Genomic DNA, 10,457 nt, shown 5'->3' with positions numbered 1-10,457 from the left:
AACCAAACAGCTTCTGCTAATCAATTTTGCTGGTACCTTTTTACCTTTCTTTTTAACTAGGAAAGTCGCAATCCAGTGGTTTTCCTGAGATGAAATAAAATTGCAGATATACGCAATTGCCTGAGGATTAAGGAATGGCCCAGTTCTGCTCACTTTGCAGCCAATGGGAGTTTTGTCATTGACTTAATCAGGTCTAATTCCCACTATTATTTAACTTCGTCCATTAACTTCAGTGGTGCAGAATCAAGTCATTAGGACACAAATCTCAGCAGTTTAAGAGATTGTTAAACAAGACTAATTTGCTATTATGTGCTACTGGATGTCTGTTGAAATGAATATCTATCTATCCTCAGTTCATACAATGGGCGGCTATCCAGAAGAGGCCACCAGTCAAAACTAGCATGTCAAGTGGGAGAGGGTAAGTGATATGGTCCAGTGTGTGTGATAATTATCACGATTCTGCAAATAATCTTGTGACTCCGCAAATTATCACAGATACTTGCTTCCCATATACAGCTGTAACAGGGTAGCTTGCCTTTAAGGCCTGGAGGACTTAGGGCTAGCCCGCCCTGATTACAAAGGAAGCAGACCTGGATTGGATCAGGTGGTTCCACTGTAAGAACAGCAGGAAGCGGCAATGAGGAAGAAGCTGCAGAGAGAGAGAGAGGTTGTAATGCAAGGCGGGGTTGTGAGTGTTGCTGAAACTGCAAGAGGCAGGAGGCCTGGCAGTGTGCTGTGGAAGAAACACCTTAGAGGACACAATTCAAGACGAGCAGGGTAATTGGAATGTTGTTCTTCTTCAGTTTTGGTTTGCTGTTTTGGGTGACTGAAAAAGGAATAAAAGTCTGGCCACAAGGGCCTGGAGATTTAAGCCTGATGAGAAGACACTGTGGGACTACTTATTTGGTGTGTGATAAAGGGGAGAGCCCTAAAGAGAGGAGGAAATTTGTTAGCAGGACACCGCCGAAGCATTCCTGGCCAGGAGAATGGCAGTAAATGGCAACCCTGTTACAGTAGTGTATGTCTATTTAGACATAGAAATATGTGTATAGCTATGTATGCATGTGAGAGATTATAGTTTTATCTAACTGATAATATATAAGGTAGATTCTTTGATCAGAAATGGGCAAAACAGACACTTCATGTATTCTGGTGCAATGTGATTTGTTAATGTCCCATTCAAAACATTGTGGAACTTGAGGTTTAAAATAACTTGACTATATTTTGAGGCAGGGGAAGACTGCCACTTATGGCATCATTTGAGCAATGAAAAATTAGACCTTTTGACGTTTAGATTGTATGCAAATGTCAGGCATTAAAATGAGATGGCCATTAAAAGCCTTTTAAGGGATTTTAGCCAATTTTCTGTCTTTGAAATAACTATAATTAATAGAGCTTCCTGTCATAACCTTTTGGAAGGCTTTTGTTTGTTTATACAAAAGCCCCCTCCCTTTTTTTAATGGAATGGTTAAGAAAATGTCATCTGGGGCCTCTATATTCTAAAAAGCGATTATGGTCATTGATAGAAAAAGAAATTGCTCTAAACTTCTGAATGGCAGCCGCCCAGCACAGATGTCTGTGTTGCATAGCTCTGGATTTGCATGTCTTATTCTAACACATTCTGGGTGGATGAGTACACCAGCTTTACTGGCACATGGAGTCTGATTTGAAGCCCTGAATTGAAAGAGAGACTTACTATTGGTTTCAGTGGGTTTCAGATCAGGTCCATGATTCTGAGTGCTGTTTAAAATGTTGGACAGCTTCTTGTGTGTGACTCTTGTGCTGACACATGTGAAGAGTTTTATTGAAAGGCTTTCTTGACATCCTCTGCTGTATAGTATCCACTGTAGATGAGAGTAACTAGGACTGCTTATAAGATCAACTTGTGGGTCATTTTCTGGTGGGAGGCTGGTACAAGGGGGATGGGAAGAGAGTTCACATGGAAACAGGCCAGCAGGTGGGGGGGGGGGGGGGAGGCTGCTTCCTCTGGGTTTATAGATCACAGGTGTATGCCTAGAAAAAACCTTGGGTAGGGTTTGGTTTTGGTTATTAGTTTGTATGTGGGCCATTATACTGCCCTGTCTTGCAATAACATGCATGTGGGTGGACCTCAGGATCTGCATGGAGATCAAGGCCACAGGATCTGCATGGAGAGTCAGCACAGTCTAGTGCCCCCCTTCTTTGTGTCTGTAGTTGTTTACACACGTTCCCCAAAAATGCATATACCGCGACCAGCTCTGAAGACAGCTCCATGCCAGCAGCAGCGCAGAAGTAAGGGTGGCAATGTGAAAAATGATATTTGTCATCACTTTTCACAGCAGACTTGGAGCTCCATTGCCACCCTTACTTCTGTGCTGCTGCTGGCATGGAGCTGTCTTCAGAGCTCCGGGACTGACGGCCAGAGCCCCACCACCTCCAGGTGAGGGATTGTGTGGGGAGAGCCCAGGCAGCAGGGTTCTGCCTGTCAGCCCCACGGTGGCTGGGCTCCGGCTGTCCTCTTTATCCTCGCCTCCCAGTTGTGCACGGCCGTTCTGCAGGAGCTGCAGCCACCCAGGGCTGACAGCCAGAGCCCTTCTGCCCGGGCTCTATCCCCACAATCCCTTTTTCAGGGGAAAAAATCAAACTTGCACCTCCCTGACACATTCCTGTGCTTCCCTTGGGAGGCCTGCCTCATAGTTTGAGAACCACTGGTCTAGTGGATAGGGTACTGGACATGGGGAGACCTCTGTTTTAATCCTGGATCTACTACTGATCTGCTGTGGGATGTTCAGCAAGCCACTTTCTGTCTTGTGTATCTGATCATAGAAGATTAGAGTTGGAAGAGACCTCAGGAGGTCATCTAGTCCAACCCACTGCTCAAAGCAGGACCAACCCCAACTAAATCATCCCAGCCAGGGTTTTGTTAAGCTGGGCCTTAAAAACCTCTAAGGATGGAGATTCCACCACCTCCATAGGGAACCCATTCCAATGTTTCACCACCCTCCTAGTGAAATAGTGTTTCCTAATATCCAACCTAGACCTCGCCCACTGCAACTTGAGACCACTGTTCCTTGTTCTGTCATCTACCACCACTGAGAACAGCTGAGCTCCATCCTCTTTGGAAACCCCCTTCAGGTAGTTGAAGGCTGCTATCAAATCACCCCTCATTCTTCTCTTCTGGAGACTAAACAAGCCCAGTTCCTTCAGCCTCTCCTCATAAGTTGAAGGAACAGAAATGGACACCGTGTAGTGTCAAGCACAAGGGTTTATTACACACAGCGCTGGTGGAGTGTCACTTTGCTTATTAGGCTCAGAGACACTGCAAAACAATTGATTACAATAGATTATATAGGGTGCTCATTGGGCGGAGAAAAGCGATGGGGTGGGAGATCCCAAGCCCCTGGATAGGTTCTAGCAGCAAGACGAGATAAGCACAATAAGCCAATGGCCTAAAAGATTATATAATGGCTCTGCCCATGGCTCAGATTAACATATTGCTAATACACAGGTAATTACCCTCAAACTATTCCTATTAAAGTATATAGGTTAAATCCTAATTTTGGGGTCCAGGGGAATGAGGTAGCAGCTCTCCCGGTTCACCAACAGGTACGTTCCTGGAGATTTAAAGCAAAAAAGCAATAATTAGTATTTAACAATAACAATTGTTTATAGTTTTACCCTTGCATTTCTGTGAATTGGGATTGACATACATCTGTGAGGGGAGGGTGTCATAACTCATGTCAATCATGTTAGGCCTCTCCCTGAACTCTGTCTGGCTCCTGAGGGGTATTGTACCACTATCTTTTTCCTGCACCAGGGAGTTAAGTTTGAGGCTCTTCTCAGCACTTCGTGTGTCTATAACTTGCGATAAGGACACCCAATTACATCCCACCATCTGGAGTTATGCTGACTCCGCTCATCGACTTGAAACACACAAGGTTGTCTGTCTACCCAGCTTTCTCGTAGCCATGTATTGTTCTTTGTTAGCTAGCTCTAAATGCCCCAGACCAAGCTGTGGACTCTGGGCCTATATGAAAAGTTCTTAGCAAGAACTGTGGTTAATATTTTACATCCACATTAAATGGATTATGGCCCTTCATAAGTCATGTGCCCCAGCCTCCATTGAACTCTCTCCAATTTGTCCACAGCCTTTCTGTAGTGGGGGGTCCAAAACTGGATGCAGTACTCCAGATGTGGCCTCACCACTGCCTAATAATCACTTCCCTCTGTCGGCTGGCAATGCTCCTACTAATACCGCCCAATACGCCGTTAGCCTTCTGGGCAACTAGGGCACACTGCTGACTCATATCCAGCTTCTCATCCACTGTAATCCCCAGGTCCTTTCCTGCAGAACTGCTGCTTAGCCAGTCGGTCCCCAGCCTGTAACGGTACATGGGATTCTTCTGTCCTAAGTGCAGGACTCTGCATTTGTCCTTGTTGAACCTCATCAGATTTCTTTTGGCACAATCCTCCAATTACTCTAGGTCACTCTGGACCCTATCCCTACCCTCCAGCATATCTACCTCTCCCCCCAGCGTAGTGTCATCAGTGAACTTGCTGAGGGTGCAATCCATCCCATCATCCAGATCATTAATGAAGATGATGAACAAAACCAGCCCCAGGACCGAGGCACTTCACTTGATACCAGTTGCCAACTACACATTGAGCCCAACAATCTAACCAGTTTTCTATCCACCTTATAGTCCATTCATCCAATCCATACTTTTCTAACTTGCTGGCAAGTATACTGTGGGAGACTGTATCAAAAGCTTTGCTAAAGTCAAGATATATCACGTCCACCGCTTTCCCCATATCCACAGAGCTAGTTATCTCATCATAGAAGGCAATCAGGTTGGTCAGGCGTGACTTGCCCTTGGTGAATCCATGTTGACTATTCCTGATCACCTTCCTCTCCTCCAAGTGTTTCAAAATGGTTTCCTTGAGGACCTGCTCCATGATTTTTCCAGGGACTGAGGTGAGGCTGACCAGTCTGTAGCTCCCCAGGTTCTCCTCCTTCCTTTTTTTTAAAAATGGGCACTATATTTGCCTTTTTCCAATCGTCCGAGACCTCCCCCGATCACCACGAGTTTTCAGAGATAATGGCCTATGGGTCTGTAGTCACATCAGCCAATTCCCTCAGCACCCTCGGATGCATTAGATCTGGACCCATGGGCTTGTGCATGTCCAGCTTCTCTAAATAGTCCTTAACCTGTCCTTTCACCACTGAGGGGTGCTCACCTCCTCCCCATACCGTGTTGCCCAGGACAGCAGTCTGGGAGCTGACCTTGTCTGTGAAGACCGAGGCAAAAAAAGCATTGAGTACTTCAGTTTTTCCACAAAATCTGTCACTAGGTTGCCATGACATTGGACTAGCAACACGATAGAACATGTTGGGGAAAGGGAGCATATACAAAATACTGTGTTTATTAACCAGCCACAACTAGATCTGATTGAATTAATCACACTGGCAATTTGTTCTGAAAGAATAACCCTTTTTTCTCTATTTTCAAATTCTCTGCAAAAAGATTGCAATTTCTATTTTAAAAAATGCAGTAATGCACTGGCGGAAAAACAACAAAATAAGTGGTATATTTGAATCAAAGGTATATAATATGGTTAAAGAAGATGCAACTAATCAGGAGTGATGAAAGACACTTGTATGAATGTGTTCATTTTCAAACAAAACAAATTTCAGCCTATGGATTGCTCAAAAATTGCTCTGAGAATATTGTTCTGGGTCATGTGGTGTGATTGCTCATTTAAGTCACATGGCATTGTTTCTGTTGCTTGTTTGGATAATCTAAACATGATAAGCTACTTCTGCCCTCACTTAAACCAACTTTTATTTAATCACAACATTAACTTCATCTCACGTTGAAATGACTGTTGGTTCCAGTCCTGAAACTGACTTTCCATGAATATTCACCCGAACAAAATATTCCTGGCACAAATGTTGGCAAAACAAAAGAAAACAAAATAAAGGTCACACAAAAGACAATCAGAATTTTATATAGAAATGGCTGAAATGCTTGACTATCCATCCAATTCTTGGTGTAATTTTGAAAGAAATTAACCTTTACATTCTTTCAGTCCATACTGTATAATCTAGACCCATGGACATGGGTATGTCTTTCCATGATCACTTCCAGTATGCCCCATTTTTCTGCAGCCACATAGTTAACCCATGTTTCTAAAAAAAGAACAGGAGTCTTTGTGGCACCTTAGAGACTAACAAATTTATTTGAGCATAAGCTTTCGTGGGCTACAGCCCACTTCTTCGGATGCATAGAATGGACCATATATTGAGGAGATATATATACACATACAGAGAGCATGAAAAGGTGGGAGTTGTCTTACCAACTCTGAGAGGCCAATTAAGTAAGAGAAAAAAACTTTTGAAGTGATAGCCCAGTACAGACACTACTGGGCTGTTGTCAATCTGTGGAAGACAATTGAGCTAAACCAATTTATACCATAATCTGATCCAAAGATTCGGAACAAGGGAAAGATTAAAAGTGCATTTCTCACTCTAGTATTGTAGTTCCATGTGTCCTCCCCAATATTATCCTTCACTCTGTTTTCTTTCTCTGTCCTTCAGACAATCTGTTTTCACATACTAATGATGAATAAACTTGTCATACTTATTTTACTCATAGCATAATTTTCAGGGCTAATTTTCCTGCTTGTGATGCAAACATGACCTTTCCTCACCATTATAGATGGATTTTTAGGATAATGTCATGAGCCATAAATCTCGAGTCTTCCAGCACTATAGCAATGAGACTGCTCTGCCTTGCACCTGATTGTTCATGATTTCCAATGTGACTCCTACAGTATATCGGTGGGGTGCCAGAACCAAGTTTGTCGGGTGCTTGGACTTTCAGAAGAGATGTTGCTTACAACATTACTTAAAAAGAACAGGAGTACTTGTGGCACCTTAGAGACTAACAAATTTATTAGAGCATAAGCTTTCGTGGGCTACAACCCACTTCTTCGGATGCATATTGAGTGAAACAAATATCGAGGAGATATATATACACACATACAGAGAGCATGAACAGGTGGGAGTTGTCTTACTTTACTTAAACATTACTTAAAACAAGCTGACCTAAGATGAGATCTGGATACATGTTACCAAGATTTACTCACAGGAATATTAGTCTGAAGTGACATACACACAAGTGACATGTATATATGGGCAATTGTACAAATTAAGTGACAACATCAATGTGCGTGAAAATGACAGTGTGGACCTAGGCATCATATAAGCGGCTTAATGTACAGTGTAAACTTGCAAGCCAAAGAAGTTAGAAAATAGCTCATAAAGTAGTAGTAAAAAGATGAAAACAAGCTACATAAAATGACAATGGTGAACACTATTAACCACCAAGAAATCAATAAGGTAACTTAGCTGTTATAAACTGATTTTATATATAATCCCTATAGCTGGTGGTTCTTGGCTTTAAGATATTGATTCCTTGGAGGAAAGACAAGTATGTGTCTTTAGTGATTTGCTTCTGGCTCTCTGCAGTAAAATGGCAGACTATTACAGATGAAATTCACACATTTAAGCATGTGTGCTAAAGTCAAAGGGACACTTTTATTAAAGTCCATAAATGAGCAGAACATTGCTTTGATAGGGATTTCAGTTTCAGTGTGATTTACAAAGCTTGCAAACCTCAAAGGAGTGAAAGGGAAGTGCTATGGACAGCAGTCATAAACACTGAACTAAATAAAATATGGAAACATGTAATTCATGCATCTACGCTGCTGCATGTTGCTATCCAATGGTTGTCACTCTACGCCATGGAGGTGGCTGCATTTCTATCCTCCACACAGCCCACTCAGAATTAACTGGAAATGGGGGAATATAATCCTCTCTCCCTCCCTTTGGTACACACAGAAATACAACAGGCTTTTCTGTAGTTAGTAGATGTTAAAATCTGTGGCCCTGTGCTCACCGTCCCCAATCCATTTTCCCCACCAGCCTATTTGGAGCCAGCCTGGATCACCCTCAGTATATCTATATATAGCAGGTTGAAGATGGTACCCTGCACTCATCTGTTCCCGCCTTCCACAACCTCCTTGCAGAACTTAAATGGGCTTTGTACTCCTCTCCATACCCTGCTTCACCCACAGCTTGTAAGGGTGTTGAATCTGTTGATGCAATATCGTATATAAACATAAACTTCATTAATGCTACTCTACTCAGGAAAATGTTTTCGTCCAATTTTATAGAAAGCTTTTTAAAATTAAATACTGGACTTGGTTGTATCTCGGCCACCACTGTCTTTTACTGTATATAATAGTTATTGTTAAATATGTTATTTGCATTACCATACTGCCTAGGAATCCCACTCACACAGACCAGGACCCATTGTTCCAGGCGCTCTATGAACACAGAACAGAAAGACAGTTCCAGCCTCACAGAGGTTACAATCATGTGTAATGTGCTCTTCTGTTACGGGTAAAAAAATCTCAGAATCAACAGTATCTTCAAACCCCCGTAAGGGTACGTCTACTCTGTGATAAAAACCCTGCAGAACTGAGTTCCAGAGCCCAGGTCAGCGGACTCAGGCTCGTGGGGCTCCGGCTGTCGGGCTATAAAAGTGCACGGTAGCTGTTCGGGCTTGGGCTGGAGCCTAGGCTCTGAAACCCTCCTGCTCATGGGGTCTCAGAGCCTGGGCTCCAGCCTAAGCCCGAACGTCTGCACTGCAATTTTACAGCCCTAGCCTGAGCCAGCTGACCCAGTGCAGCGGCGGCCATGCCGTGCGTCTTTGGTTGGAGTGTAGATGTACCCGAAGAAGCAAAGAAATTGAGGTAACTTGACTTTGTGAAACTCCTGGGAGAGCACTGACAATCCAAAAGGGTTTCAGGATGTGAAAGAGGCATTCCATGAGCTACACCAGGACTGCTGCTTTCTGATCCAGAGTATATTGCTGTCCCATAGAAAGTAAAGACATGAAACAGAAGAACTGTACTTTGCTTTACGTTGATTTGGGCACAGTTTCCCCATGATTTCACAGGGATACACCAATGAGTGGCATGCATATAAAAACATAAAGTTGGCTAATGTTGTTTGTATCCTTATGGCAATGCAGGGAGGCAAATTGTGGAAAGAATATTGCTCAAAAACAAGCATTTCCCCCGCCCCTTTGCTCCAAATTCAGGGTCTGATTCTCATTTACCCTCAGGTCTCTTTATTATTTTATTCTTCTTTGTATTGGGGTAGCATCTAGGAGCCTCAGTCATGGACCAGGATCCCATTGTGCTATGCCTTGTACAAACACAGAACAGACAGACAGTCCCTACCTCAAAGATGATATAATCTAAATATAAAACAAATGACAACACATGGATAAAGACAGAGCCTCTGGGTAATACAACGAAACCATGAGACACTATCAGCAGTGGTCTCAGTCCATCACTCTGCCACTGAGGGCTTGTCTCTTATTGGATTCTGGTTTAAGTGCCTTAACAACCATGACTGGACCTGGATTCCCTGAAGGAAATTGACCATATCCTTGTCAGAAATGGCCCCATAGTTGAATCTCACTAGGTCGTCACTGGTGCAGAAGCACCAGCCGATTCAGACCATAGACTAGTTGACGATTAGCTCTCATTGTACCTTCCAACTCTTTGCAAGCTAAATGTCCACCAGCAGCACAATGTCCAATGGCTTTATGAAGATCCTGCTGAAGCCATGAAATATACACAGGCTGTCGAGGATCACATACATAACCCTGGCACCCTCTTGGATGACATGGAGATCTGGAGTGGTATAAGCAGGGCCATCCCTAGGAGGGTGAGGGGCCGAGGACATAGGGGCCAAGTTTCTATCTGCTGGGGGGGTGCTCCCCCCAGCTTCGCCCAGGCCCCACCCTTTCCCCCAAGGCCCTGGCCCTACCCAGCCTCTTCCCGCCCCACCCCGCCTCTTCTGTGCCCAGTTCTACCCTCTCCCCCAAGCACACTGCACCCTCGCTCCTCTCCCCTCTGCACTTGTCCTTGTTGAACCTCATCAGATTTCTTTTGGCACAATCCTCCAATTTGTCTAGGTCACTCTATCCCTACCCTCCAGCATATCTACCCCTCTCCCCAGCTTAGTGTCATCCGTGAACTTGCTGAGGGTGTAATCCATCCCATCATCCAGATCATTAATGAAGATGTTGAACAAAACCGGCCCCAGGACCAACCCCTGGGGTACTCCGCTTGATACTAGCTGCCAACTTGACATCAAGCTGTGGATCATTACCCATTGAGCCTGACAATCTAGCCAGCTTTCTATCCATCTTATCACTACTTTGGCTCATGCTAAGAGAAGTTTTCAAGTTGGTGTTCCAGATGTTCTGCTAAAACTGGTGCACGATCTTCACATCAATATAAGAGTACATGTAGGTTCATGGCTTTTGCCGCATTTCTGTACAACTTCAGCTGTGCAGTAGGAATGTCTTCTTGCCCTGGTACTACTTTGTTGAGCT

The sequence above is a fragment of the Terrapene carolina genome, unplaced genomic scaffold (assembly GCF_002925995.2).
Source record: "Terrapene carolina triunguis isolate 2854851 unplaced genomic scaffold, T_m_triunguis-2.0 Scaffold35022, whole genome shotgun sequence".
Lineage (NCBI taxonomy): Eukaryota > Metazoa > Chordata > Testudines > Emydidae > Terrapene > Terrapene triunguis.
Note: the sequence above shows the minus strand (reverse complement) of the source record.